Source organism: Chiloscyllium punctatum, chromosome 2 (assembly GCF_047496795.1).
Source record: "Chiloscyllium punctatum isolate Juve2018m chromosome 2, sChiPun1.3, whole genome shotgun sequence".
Taxonomy (NCBI): domain Eukaryota; kingdom Metazoa; phylum Chordata; class Chondrichthyes; order Orectolobiformes; family Hemiscylliidae; genus Chiloscyllium; species Chiloscyllium punctatum.
In genome coordinates this window covers 77,874,714-77,888,897 of record NC_092740.1, presented here as the reverse complement: position 1 = coordinate 77,888,897, position 14,184 = coordinate 77,874,714, and positions in this window count along the sequence as shown.

Genomic DNA, 14,184 nt, shown 5'->3' with positions numbered 1-14,184 from the left:
CAAGTAACATCCCAGAAATAGGTGTAAATTAGGAATTGAAGGAAAAGAGGGAACTCAAAACATTATAATTACCAGGTATACTGACTAAATTATTGGAACTGCAAGCTGATAAGACTTTGGGTCCTGATGGGTTTCATTCTAAGGTCTTAAAAGAAGAGGTCACTGAAATTGTTTGTGTTTTGTTTTTGAATTTTCAAAAACTCATTAGATTCAGGTTTTGAGGAAGTGTCACTTGACCTGAAACATTAACTCTGATTTCTCTCCACAGTTGCTGCCAGACCAGTTGAGCTTTTCCAGCAATTTCTGTTTTTGTTTCCGATTCAAGAAGATTCCTTTAGATTGGAAAATAGCTATTGGAGCTCCTTTTCTTAAAAAAAGGCAGGAAGGTAGGAATCAGAAAACTACAGACAAGTTTGCTTGTCATTTGTCATAGAGATAATCTTATAAACTATTTTAAAAGACATTATAACAGTACACTGGATAATTTTGAAGTAATTAGGTAGGGCAATGTGGCTTTGCCAAAGGGAAATCTTGTTTAACTAATTTATTTGAGTTCTTTGAAGAGATAACCTATGCTGAAAATAAAGGGAAACCAGTAGATGAATTGTATTGAGATTTCCAGAAGGCATTTTTAGATTACCTACAGTGTGGAAACAGGCCCTTCGGCCCAACAAGTCCACACCGCCCCGCCGAAGCGTAACCCACCCATACCCCTACATCTACATCTACATCTACCCCTTACCTAACACTACAGGCAATTTAGCATGGCCAATTCACCTGACCTGCACATCTTTGGACTGTGGGAGGAAACCGGAGCACCCGGAGGAAACCCACGCAGACACGGGGAGAACGTGCAAACTCCACACAGTCAGTCGCCTGAGGCGGGAATTGAACCCGGGTCTCCAGCGCTGTGAGGCAACAGTGCTAACCACTGTGCCACCGTGCTGCCCGTGCCATTTTAAATGTTATTGTGTAACCACACATGGTGCAGGGGAAACAATGGAATAGATCGAAGATTTCTTGCTAACAAGAAGCAAAGAGGAATAAATTTTTTTTGTTCAAGTTGGCAGGATGTACCACAGGGATTGATGCAATTTACAATTTATATAAATGATTTGGATGAAAGGATTGAGAGACTGGTAGTTAAATTTGTTGATGACACAAAGATAGGTTCAAAAATAAGTTGTGAAGTGGAGAAAAAAAGAATATGAATAGAGTAAGTGAATGGACAAACACCTGGCAATTAGAGTGCAATGTGGGAAAGAGTGAAATTGTCTATTTTAGCAGCAAGAATAAAAATAAGATTATTTTCTAAATAGTGAGATATTTCAGAACTCTGAAATGCAGGAAGATCTGAATGCCCTCGCCCATGAATCACAGAAAGTTGACATGCAGGTAATCAGAAAAGCTATTAGAATGTTATGTTTCATTGTGAGGGAAATTGAATGCAAGAATAGGGAGTTAATGTTTCAGATATATAGGACATTAGTGAGTCTGCATCTAGAGTACAATCCAGTCACCATACTCACAGAAAGATGCTAATACATTGGAAGCAGTTCAGAGGTTTACTTGACTAAAACCTGGAATCTGCAGATTGTCTTCAAAGGAAAGGGTAGACAAGGCAAAACCTGTATACTCTAAAGTTTAGAAGACGTGACTTAATTGAAACGTATAAGATCCTGAAGGGACATGACTGGGTAGTTGTTGAAAGGATGTTTCCTCTCGTGAGAGCATCTAGAACCAAGAGTCACAGTTGAAAAAGAAGAGGGTGCCCATTTAAAATAGAGATAAGGAAAACTCTCCGAGTTGCGTCTTTGGAATTCCCTTCCTCAAAAGGCAGTGGAAATAGAATATTAATTTATTGTTTCTTTATTTGTAAATTGGTAAACTCAAATGTAGAAAGCTATGTAACAGAGGGATGTGGGCATTCGCATCCATGAATCACAAAGAAATGGACATCTAAGTTCAGTGGGTAAAGGGAAATCAAATGAAATTTTGACCTTTATTTCAAAGTGAAACAGAATACAAGTACAAAGGCTTTGCTAAAACTATCAAAGTCACTAGTCAGACCGCAGCTGAAATGATGTGAATAGTTTGGGCCCATTATACTGACATTGGAGGCAGTCCAGACAAGGTTATCTAGGTTGATACCTGGTATGGCTAGGCTGTTTTATGAAGAAAGGTTGAGTAGATTGGGCCTGTACTCATTGGAATATAGAAGATTGAGAGGTGATCTTATCAGAACATACAAGGTTCTCATGGGACTTGAACAAGTTAATGTGGGAAAATTGTTTTCCCTTGAGTGCGAGTATAGGACCAATGCAAATAATCTCAGAATCCAAGGTCACACATATGAAAAAAAGAACAAAAGAGACGTACAGCACAGGAACATGCCCTTCAGCCCTTGCCAGCCTGTGCCAATCATCTTGCCCTAAATAAACTAAAAAACAAACCATTTGCCCTTATTCGGTCCATATCCCTCTTTTCTCTCCCTTTTCTTGTAACCAGCCAGATGCCTCTTAAATGTCACTGATGTGCCTACTTCCATCCCTCTTCTGGTAGTGGGTGCTGGGCTCCTACCACTCCCTACATGGAGAACGTCCCTCACACATCTCCCTTAGAACTTTCCCCCTCTCACCTCTTGTAATTGAAACTTTGACCGTGGGAAAAAGCCTCTGACTATCCAACCCATCTATGCCTCTCAAAATTTTGCAGACCCCTATCATGTTTCTTGTTAGCCGTGGTCTTTCCAGTGAAAATAATCCTAGTCCTTTTTAACCGTTCCTCAAAGCCAATGCCCGTAAGACCAGGCAACATCTTCTCTGCACTCTCTCCAAAGCTTCCTCATCCTTCTGGTAGTGTGGCGACCAAAACTGCACACAATGGTCCAATTGCGGCCTAACAAGGGTTGTATGTCGCTGCAACATGGTTTGCCAACTCCTGTCTTCCATGCTTTGGCTGATGAAGACAGACATGTCATAAGATAGATGAGGATAGTGAGTCTCTCAGAGGACAGTGAACTTGTGGACTTCTTTACTCCAGAGATGTTGATGTTGGGTTATTTGATATGGTCGTGCCCTAACCCTAATCTTATTCCAATTCCATCAGAAGTCATCCAATCTGGACTGAATGCAGTAGATCCAAATAAAAGCAAAATACTGCAGATGTTAGAAATCTGACATAACACAGGAAATGCTGGAAAAATTCAGCAGATCTAGCCATATCTGTGGAGAGAGAAAACCCGAGCTAACAATTCAAGTCTGATATGATTCTTGTCGAGGACCAAATGCAACAGGAATCTGCTTATATTTTAGTGTCAAAGTTCTGAAGCATGGAGTATCTTGACAGGGTAGAGGGTAATTGGGAAGAGCAGGTTAATTCTAGCAAGTTATATAATTACTGAGATGAACAGAATAAGTGCAATGACCTTTAAGCAGAAACAGCTGATGAACCACAACTGGAGGTATTGTGGAAATTTATTATGAAAGATTTTACTAACACGATAAAAAAAAGGGTACCAGATATACTTCAAATGGCTTTGGTCTTATAGAAATGAGCTTGGTATTTCTAAAAGTAAAGATGCCACAGTCCCAGAGCTCCTCTCTCCTATTTGATGATAATGCTGAACTTAACCTGAGGGTCACCAGCCTCAGGGGAGGGGCGTGGTTGAGGAGGCAGAACCCTCATGGTAATCTCAACCAGTGGAGGAATTGAACCCACACTGTTGCTGTCACACTGCATTGTAAACCAGTTGTCCTGCCAACTGAGCTAACCTTAAGAGGCAATATTTTCAAAACAAAATAAATATTTGTGCCCAGAGCTTTCCACCAGGACATATAATCACAATTTTGCCAAGTACATGATGGAGATAGAGCCATTGAGACTATCCTGACAGCCTATTGGCCAGGAATCAATAGTGACTTTGAAAGGTTATGCAACAGTCACCATTCACAGCAACACAGAGAACCTCTACATCAGACAGACAGGCAGGAAACTAGTCACCAGGAGACATGTGTGAGATTCCTTCAGTCTATTGGTTCAAAATCGTCACTGATCTGGGCTGAATGGCCTAATTCTACACCTACATCTTTGGTCTATAGTCAGGATATCACTGATCACTATGATTATTTCTCAAAATTTTAAAATTACCAGACAGAAAAAGCACTTCAAATGTGACTGAGGGAGATACATTAAGTGCTATTGTCAGTCTGCACGTGTGCATCAATAAATCATTTCTGGAAATTAGCCACAGTATATAGGTAGAGCTTTGAGGGATATGTGCGCCAAATGGGGCAAGAACCATATAACATCCTCACCACATCATCCCAGATCAAATAGTCTTATTAAATGAGTTGCCATCTTAAAATCACACATTCTGAGTTGTAGGACAAAGAAATAAGATTCATGTGTTGCCATGTTATGCCTCAGAGCTGCACCTATAAATATGGACTTATCACTGTGACCAGAAATCCCATTTGAAAGGCAAGAGAGAATGTTCTTGTCAAGCTATCACCTATCTAAATTCTCCGACAAGCAGAATGCATCTCTCCACAAACAAGGAGGGTGAAGATGATGCGTGACCAATTTGCAGTGAAAGAATTACCTCAATGTTTGAGAAGGTCTGTAGCTCAGGTTGAGGTTGAGGTTGCAAGTTTGTTCACTGAGCTGGCAGTTTAGTTGTCAGACGTTTCATCACCATATTAGGTAACATCATCAATGAGCCTCCACTGAAGCACTGGTGTTCTGTCCTGCTTTCTATTTATGTGTCTTGGTCTGTTGTAGTGGGTGATATCATTTCTGGTTCTTTTTCTTAGAGGTTGGTAAATGGGGCCCAAATCGATCTATTTATTGGTAGAGTTCCAATTTGAATGCTAGGCCTCAAGGAATTCCTGTGTGTCTCTCTGTTTAGCCTGTCCTAGTATGGATGTGTTGTTTCAGTTGATGTGGTGTCCTTCTTCGACTCTGTGTAAGGATACTAGTGATATTTGGCCATGTCTTTTGGTGGCTAGTTGGTGCTCATGTCTCCTGGTGACTAGTTTCCTGCCTGTCTGTCTGATGTGATGTTGGTTAGAGTCCTTGCAGGGTATTTTGTAAATGACATTCATTTGCTGGCTGTTGGTACAAGGTCCTTTAGGTTCATCAGTAGCTGTTTCAGTGTGTTGGGAGCTTTGTGGGCTATCATGATGCCAAGTGGTCGGAGTAGTCTGGAAGTCATCTCCAAGCTGTCTTTGACATATGGTAGTGTGGTTCTCATCTCTGGGCACGTTGTGTTTTATTGTTAGGGTTTGTTGTTTAGGTATTGGCGGACTGTGTTCATCGGGTACCTGTTGTTCCTGAATACTGTGTATGGGTATTTTTCTTCTGCTGCTCATACGTCCCGGGTGCTGCAATGTGTTGTGGCCTGTTTAAATAATGTCCTGATGCAGCTCCCATGTGGCTGTTGGGATGATTGCTCCTGTCATTGAGTATATGGTCAGTGTGTGTTGCTTTCCTGTAGACATTGGTCTGCAGCTCCCCATTGACTGTTCCACTGTGACATCTAGGAAGGGGAGTCTGTTGTTGTTCTCTTCCTCTTTGGTGAAATTTATGCCAGTAAGGATGTTGTTAATGATATTGTAGGTCTCCTCTAATTTGTTCCATTTTGTGATGACAAAGGTGTCATCCACAGAGTGGACACAAAGCTTGGGTTGGATTGTGATGACCATCATTACTAGATGAGCCAAGGTCACAAACACCAGACAGCACCAACTCCATCGGCAAGGACAGCATCCTCAAGTTAGTAGACTTGTGCCTCACTACCCACTTCACCTTCAATGACAAGACCTACAAACAAATCAACGGAACACCCGTGGGATCATCAATTTCAGGATTCTTAGCAGAAGCAGTGATGCAGAGACTAGAATGAACAGCCCATCCCACAATCCAACCCAAGCTTTGGATCCGCATCTCCAAAATTTTACACCAAAATCAAGATCTGGATTTGTTATCATGTTATCAAATGACATATGGACTCTCATAAATTTTGTCATAAATTGTTGTCATAAATTTTGCAAATTGCTTTAGGAGTTCAAAATGCAGATTGCCGAATAGCCATGATCAGAGGCTATGCTCATTCTGTATGTTAACACCTATGTCAAGGATGAGTCTAACAATTACAGAATACTTTATGGACATAAACTCACAAGATAGACGAATAGAATTAATATGACATTTGATAGCACATGGAATCAGTACAGGTTGTCACTGGTGTCTTATCAGTACTTATACCAGCATCAATAACATAATGAGATCTGTAATGTTCCTGAATCATAAGTTAGTTGATGTGATTGCTGCATTAAAATAGTGAGAATGCTTCAAAATGTAATTTAATTACTTCAAAGTGCTTTGAGATGTCCAGTCATCAAAATGTGATTTGAATGCGTGTGCATTTTCATTACATCAGCTTATCTGGGAAGTAGAAGAGTGAAGCCTCCCAAGAATTAAGAGATAATTTGAATGCTTCAGTTTTCAAAATGTCGCAAATATTTCATCAAAATTCAAATGAATCTTCCTTCTAGCTGTTGGTGTTCAATTTGATTTCTAGTTAGCAAGAAGAAACATCGCAAAAAAAAGGTTTTGTCTTCCCAACAATAATTAAAGAATATACAAATTTGACCCAAATCAAATTAGATTTATTTAAACTTCATAATATCCCACATAAAATTCTTGAATATAGGTCAACACATTCTTATCAAATTCTTTCCTTGTCTTCAACATGAATAATATATACGAAACTACTTCTGGAACCAGGAAAAATAGAAACATAGGAGCAGATGTAAGCTCTGCAGCCCTTAAGACTACTCTATCACTCAATTAGATCATGGCTAACATGTATTCAAGTTTAGAAATTCAGTCATGTGACTTTTCTCTTGAGTTCAAATGCCCTTGAGTGTTAGCTAGTCTTATCCAAAATAACACATTTTTAAATTTAAACTATTGATAATATCTCTGAAAGTTTGATAAAACTAATCTACCATATCCAGCAATTTTGAAGTTACCCTCGAATCTCAGTCCATTCTTCTTTGCCTGTCAGTTGAGTGGAAGATGATATATTTAAGCAGTGAAGCATGACAAAGTTGTAACTTTTCTTTTCTAGTTATTTAAAGAGACTGCGGCAAGCTACTGATAAACAGGTATGGTCCTTCACTTTAAATGTTTTGTATACTTTCCTTATTTTGAAGTAAAGATCAGAACTCTTCTGATTATGAGAAAATTGTAAGTGATTACACTTTGATGCCTTCCCAGTCACCTCTCCCTGATCTGAAAGTCATGTGTAGGTGCGATGAAAAGTGTACAATTTGCATATATAATGATAGCGCTTCTGGATTTTGGATTTCAAAATGGTGACACATGGATTTGCTTACTTTTGTGAATGCTTTTCTGTTAAAAACTAAGTCAGACAATACTTCTGGAAAGTAACGTAATCCAATATGTATCAGACAACAGATGACTTTGTAAGCCTGGAGTGCAAATGGAAAATTATTTCTGCTGTGTTGATTTATGACAGGTAAAGTCAATATTAAAGACCATTAATTTGTTTTGAAGCAAGTGTAGCTTCATTCTGAGAAAGGCGTTTATTTATGATGAGACAGAGAAAACACCATAGAAAGGTTTAGATTGTGTAGCTACCAGGATAGGAGTATTTGGTTAGAAATCTGCAGTTATTAAATTATTATTGATGAGTGCGGTTATGTTCAAGTTATTATCATTATTTACGGGGAAAGAAATGGCCTGGTAGTATTATTGCTAAACTATTAATCCAGCAACTCAGCTAATTTTCTGGAGACATGAGTTTGAATCCTACCATTACAGATAGTGGAATGTGAATTTTATAAAAAATATCTGAAATTAAGTATTTTCTGATGATCGTGAAACCATTGTCAATTGTCAGAAAAAAACCATCAGGTCCTCACTTATGTGTCACCCCAGACCCACAGAAATGTGGTTGACTTTCAACTGTCCTCTGAAATAGCCTAGCAAGCCTCTCAGTTGTATCGATTGTTAAAAAGTCTCAGGAAAGAAATTAAACCATTGACAGAGATGAACATGGATTACTTCAGTAGCTCAGGAAATGTGAACAGTGCTGAATACTCTGCAATCAACAGCAATCACTCCTATATCTGAGCATACAAGGGAAGGATGAAACAGGAGGCTGGATGCTGGGTTTCTTATGTGGCCAATAGGAGACTCCTACTTCTTTTGGTTCTACATAAATCCAGAAAGCAAACTGACATTTCGATCATGGCCATTTACTATGGTTAATTGAGGCTAGAAAGCCTGAGTGGAACAAATCCACTTTGTACTTCACTTACAGCAGCCTTGTTGGTCTTGAAGCAGAGGCTTTATCCCTTCATTTCGCAGATGGAAGTGGCCTAAAGATCTAGGCAGTCACTCAGACACCTTAAAAAGGACAAACCCATTATCAGGTGTACGTCTGTTGTCTTTGGAGTGCAGGCTATTAGCCTCTGAAATCAGGCCTTACTGAGTCTGCTTTAAGCTCAGAACCTAACAACAGCATGGTCCACCCCTTCATTTCTAACAGGTTTATGTGCTGTAACTAGCTTTAGCTGTAAGAAAAAAAAATCAAGTGAAGTATAAACCAAGAAAAGTAAAACTGAGTGATCACAACAATCACGAACATAAAATATTATTTTGAAATAAACAGCTGAAGCAAGATTACATCACACAGCATCAATAGATGTGAAGCTGGAAGAACACTTTGGGACTGGAGGGGAGCGGGAGTGAATTGAGAGAGGTCTGGGAAGCTAAGTCTTATAAAAACTTACGTTGTGGATTTGGGGCCTTCACTTCAGGACTAGAGCTGAGTGGGCACAAATGGAGAGCAGTCTGGGAAAGGAAGAGATATAAAAACTTGCCTCATGGATTTGGGGCCTTCAATTTGGGACTGGGACTGAGCAGCAGCAAATGGAGAGCAGTCTGGGAAAATAAGACTTTCTGATTCTGAAGGGGAAACTGAAAAGTGATATCATAGGAGGCCTTCTAAGGGGTCTGCTGAATTTGAATCTGTGTTAAATTGAATCTTGTTAACTTATTGGTTACAACTTATTTATTGATTACAACTTGCAAATAACAGAGATATAAAAATAGCTAAAAATCCTGGGCAAAAGAGAGGCAAAAGTGAACATTTGGCCACTGGAAAACAACGTTGGAGAGAAATTAATGGGGAACAAGGAAATGGCTGAGGAACTGAATAATTACTTCATGTCAGTCCTCATGGTGGAAGACAAACAAGACCCCCAAAATTCAAGAGAATGAGGGGATAGAGCTAAGTAGCTATCACCAAAGACAAGGTGCTAAAAAAACTGAATGGCCTGAAGGTAGAGAAATCACCTGGACCGAGGTTTAGTGATGATCTTTCAGGAATCGCTAGAATCAGGGATGGTCACAGAGGTCTGGAACAACGCGAACATGACAGTCCTGTTTAAAAAGGGAGTAAGGCAAAAGACAGAAAATTATAGACTGATTAGCCTAACCTCAGGGTAAGATCCTGGAATCCATTGTGAAGGATGAAATTTTTGAATACTTGGAAGTGTATGGTAAAATAGGGCAAAGTCAGCATGGTTTCATCAAGGGAAAGTCATGCCTAACAAATCAGCCAGAATTCTTTGAGGAAGTAATGAGCAGGTTAGACCAAGGAAAACCAATATCTACTTGGACTTCAAGAAGGCCTTCAACAAAGTGCCGCAGGAGGCTTGGATAGAAGCTTGGCAGTCTGGCAGAAAGCAGAGAGTGGGGAAAAAGAAGTCTTTCTTAGGATGGCAGCCAGTGACAAGTGATGTTCCACAAGGCTCAGTGTTGGGATCACAACTTTTCACTTTATATGTTCACGATCTCCATGAAGGACATGAGGGCATTCTGGCTAAGTTTGCAGATAATACAAAGATAGGTAGAGGGTCAGATAGCATTGAGGAGGTGAGGAGGCTGCAGAAGGATTTGGACAGGTTAGGAGAGTTGGCAAAGAAGTGGCAGATGGAATACAATGTGGGAAAGTGTGAGGTCATGCACTTTGGTAGGAAAAATAGAGGCATGGACTATTTTCTAAATGAGGAGAAATTAGGAAGGCAAATGAAATGTTGGCATTTATTTTGAAAGGACTTGAAAATAAAAACAGGGATATATTTCTGAGGTTCTATAAGGCTCTGGTCAGATCGCATTTGGAGAATTGTGTGCAGGTTTGAGCCCCATTCCTCAGGCAGGATGTCCTGGCCCTGGAGCATGTTCAGAGGAGGTTCACGAGAATAGTCCCAAGAATGAAAAACTTAACACATGAGAAATATTTGAGGACTCTGGGTCTATACGTGATGGACACAGAATCCTGAATGGCCTGAACAGAGTGGATGTTAGGAAAATGTTTCCATTGGTAGGAGAGACTAGGACCTGAGGGCACAGCCTTAGAGTAAAGGGAAGATCTTTTAGAACAGAGATAAGGAGAAATTTCTTCAGCTAGAGAGAGGTGAATCTATGGCTGTGGAGGCTGTGGAGGCCAGGTCATTTCAGTATATTTAAGACTGAGATGAATAATTTCTTGAGTACCAAAGGGATCAAGGTTTTTGGGGAGAAAGCAGAAGAATTGTGTTGAGAAACTTATCAGCTGTGATTGAATGGTGGAGCACACTCGATGGGCTGAATGGCCTAATTTCTGCTCTAATGTCCTATGCTGTTATAGTACAGCAGCTCAGACAGCATCCAAGAAGCAGGATAATCGTTGTTTTGGGCTGAAACCCTTTCTTAGGACTGGGGAGGAGGAGGGAGCCCAGAAGTATATAGAGGAGGAGGGTGGGGCTGGGGAAAGAGTAAGTGGGATGGTGATAGATGGAAAACAGCAATTATTGTTTTCAATTTTCATTTAAAGTTGTTCCAATGGCCCTGGAATAGATACCTGCTGTTCGCAAAATGCTTGCTAGGTAAGTCAGTGGTGGTTAGGACAACAATCAACTTTAGAATGAGAGCTGCTTCAGTGTTTAAGCACTGTGATCGTGGGAAAAGAAGTGGGATATTGGGAGATAACAGTAAATAGGGGATCCGGGATCAGGGTCATGTTGGTGATGAAATGAGTTAAGAAGTAAGAGCAGGACATAAAGATGGAAATAAGGGTTATGAGCAGAGGTGATTAGGATGGCCATTGTAATAATTAACTCCTCTTGCAGCAGGTTTATCAAGCAGGCATTGGGTCCTTCACTTATATATATAAACATATTAAACTCTGTTTCAGTTTGGGGAAAATGGTAGTTCTTGCACCTCTTCATCCTTTCATTTTGTTATGACATTGTGAGGAAGGGAGAATCAGCTCCTCTCTTCTCATGGTCTCTGATTGGCTGGTTTCATGGTCCCTGATTGACTGGTTTAATTGTCCTTGAGGGAAAAAAAATGTTAATTTCAGCTCAGATCATCTTTGTTCTACTCCATATCAGTTCAATGAAATATAGTCAACCTTTGGATCAGGAGATGCCTGTGGTCACTTGAGATGAGTATTTTTGTTATTTTTTTCAAAGCTGTTTCTGACCAGGCCAGAAAGAGAGAAACAGAGTTAATGGTCCCCAGCATTTTCTGGGCTTGTTTCAGATTTCAGGCATCTGAATTTTTCTGCTTTTATTCAAAGATCAGCCATCTGATTTTACATCCTCATAACAGCTCTGAATCGCAATGTTCTTCTTGTCTGCCATTTGAAGGTTAGAAAACCTAAAACCAGGCTCATGCAGTATGATTTTATTCTACCCCCTCTTCCCCCAGTGTATCCAGCAACATAGTTGTCTGAAAACAATCTTTTGTAAATCAGATGACATTTCCACTAATGTTACCTTTCTAGATTAAAACAGCAACATAAACAATATTATTTGAAACTTTTTCACCACTCATTTCCACCATAAAGATACATCAATGCCTATTCTCTGTATCTTTGATCCATTCAGGAAGGACTTAAAGTCACAATATATGGAGTAATCTTCAGTAGACAACTATCTATTCAGCTATTCTCATTACAGCAAGTAAAAAGGACTCTGCTTGGTACATGCCAGGAGTGTAAATCAGAAATCTGCTCTCCCATTGCATAATTTTATGTTTTTTAAAGTTAATGGAGAGAAAATTGTTAGATTAAAGTTTGCATATTTGAGCTATGAATGCCAAGGTTCACACCTTGTACCCCTTTGCCTGAGTAACAAGAATTTGGGGAAAAGTTTGATTGCTCAAAAATACTGACACATGGTAGAAGGTGAAATTTTTCATTTTATATATCTGGCAGTCTTTTCTAAAAACAATAATACTGTCTCTGTGGTTGTAGCTTGATAACCTTTTTGTCATAATGTGATTAAATTAACAGGCACAGGGAAGGGTGACATGAGAAGTGACAATGTTGTTTCTTTTATTTTACAAATGACAAGTCTGTTTTACATTTTCAACATTTACTCTATTTCAGATTTGCATTATTCACAGCTCTTGCCTTTACACTTGTACACTACTGGCTAAAGTGCTAAAAAGGACTTTAGTTTTGCATCGAAAATAATTTACTGGCACTGTGTTTCAGTAGGTAGTCACTTCAGTGTTTGGCATATATAATTTGCTTCCAGTAAGTTTTTGAACTAGATTTATATTGGCTGTCTCTATATACCAGCTCTTCCACTCACTCAAGGCTTTCTTATTAGGGACGTTGTGACTGTTGGAATACGATTACATAGTAAAGCCTTTGCTGCCTCCCACCTAATGATGCAACAGAAGGATTGCACTTACAAAAACATGAACCTTGAACTGACTCTTGACAATTTTTTATAAATTTGAATTTTTCAAACAGGGTAAATTGATAATTCCATCGTGATTATAAAAGTTGATAAAAGAATCTGCTCTACAACTATAACTCATCTTGTTGACTTGAAGAATACCAATGTGAATTTGGAATCTGTACTTTGTAAATTTTCTTGCCTGTATCTTTAACAATCATCATATGTGAAAGGAGAACCAAATGGATCTGCGTTTTCCTTTCCATTTGGTATTTCCAATGACTTTAAGATACTGTACCAACAATCCATCAAAGTGCACTCTGATAAAAGGAGAACAAACTCATGAATCTGAAGTAAATATTGGAAGTTCACGCATGATAAGACTTCACCCATGAAAACTTTAAAACTCTTTCTCCTTCTCTATCTCAATTATTCTGAGAATGTAGCCTTTTATATTCACTCTGCCAATCTGTCTTGCTTTTGCCTTGGTCTAGAATTCACCTCCACTGTGGTTGACAGAGCCTTCAACTGTGTCTCTTCTTACATCTTTGCTCTCACCCCTTCTCCTCCTTCCCTGAATCATGAGTGAGTTTGCTTTGGTCTTACCTTCCACACCACTAGTTTCCCTATTTCTGCCACCAGACTTTTCTCTTCTTCTACCATTCCTTCTGTGACATACTGATTCACTTCTCATGTCCTATACTCCCAAGCTTATGCCATTCGCACCTTTACAGGCAAGCACAAGAGACGAAACACCTGTCAATTACCTTATCCAATCTCATTGTTCAAAGACTAATACCAATTCTAGATGCAACAGCAATGTAATTGTACCTCAATCTCACTCTTCACAATTTGATCTCTTCCACAATGGGAAAATTAAATAGTGAAAGCTTCCTTGAAGATCTCACTGCTCTTCTTTCTTAATACGAGTTCCGGCAGATTCAAGTTTCTAATTGTGTTATCCCGCTGCTTCTGATCCAACCATTTTTAGTGGGATCATTGTGCATAAGATCAAGGGTTTGTCTATGATTAAGAGCAGAGTAGGCCTTATCAGTATTTCCGCAGCAGCTTCTTTCTCAGGAATGCCACTGAAACAATTTTCTGCCATCTTAGCAAAGGGAGACTGGCCAGGCCTCAGATTTCTAAAAAAAGGTTGCCAGAAATAATTCTTCTGCAGTTAATCTGCAATCCGCAAATTAACTTCTGGTGATCTGTGTAGAAATCTGACTGGAATTTTAAAATGCAAATGGGAAAGTGTATATGTAATGATAATGTGAAATCCCCAGGATGGTAGGTTTACTTTCTTGAAGAACTTTATGAACCAGATGAGTTTAGATGGCAATTGTTACACCATTAGACTAACTGTTAATTTCAGATTTTCTTCTATTACATACAGACGTCAGTATTTGCTATA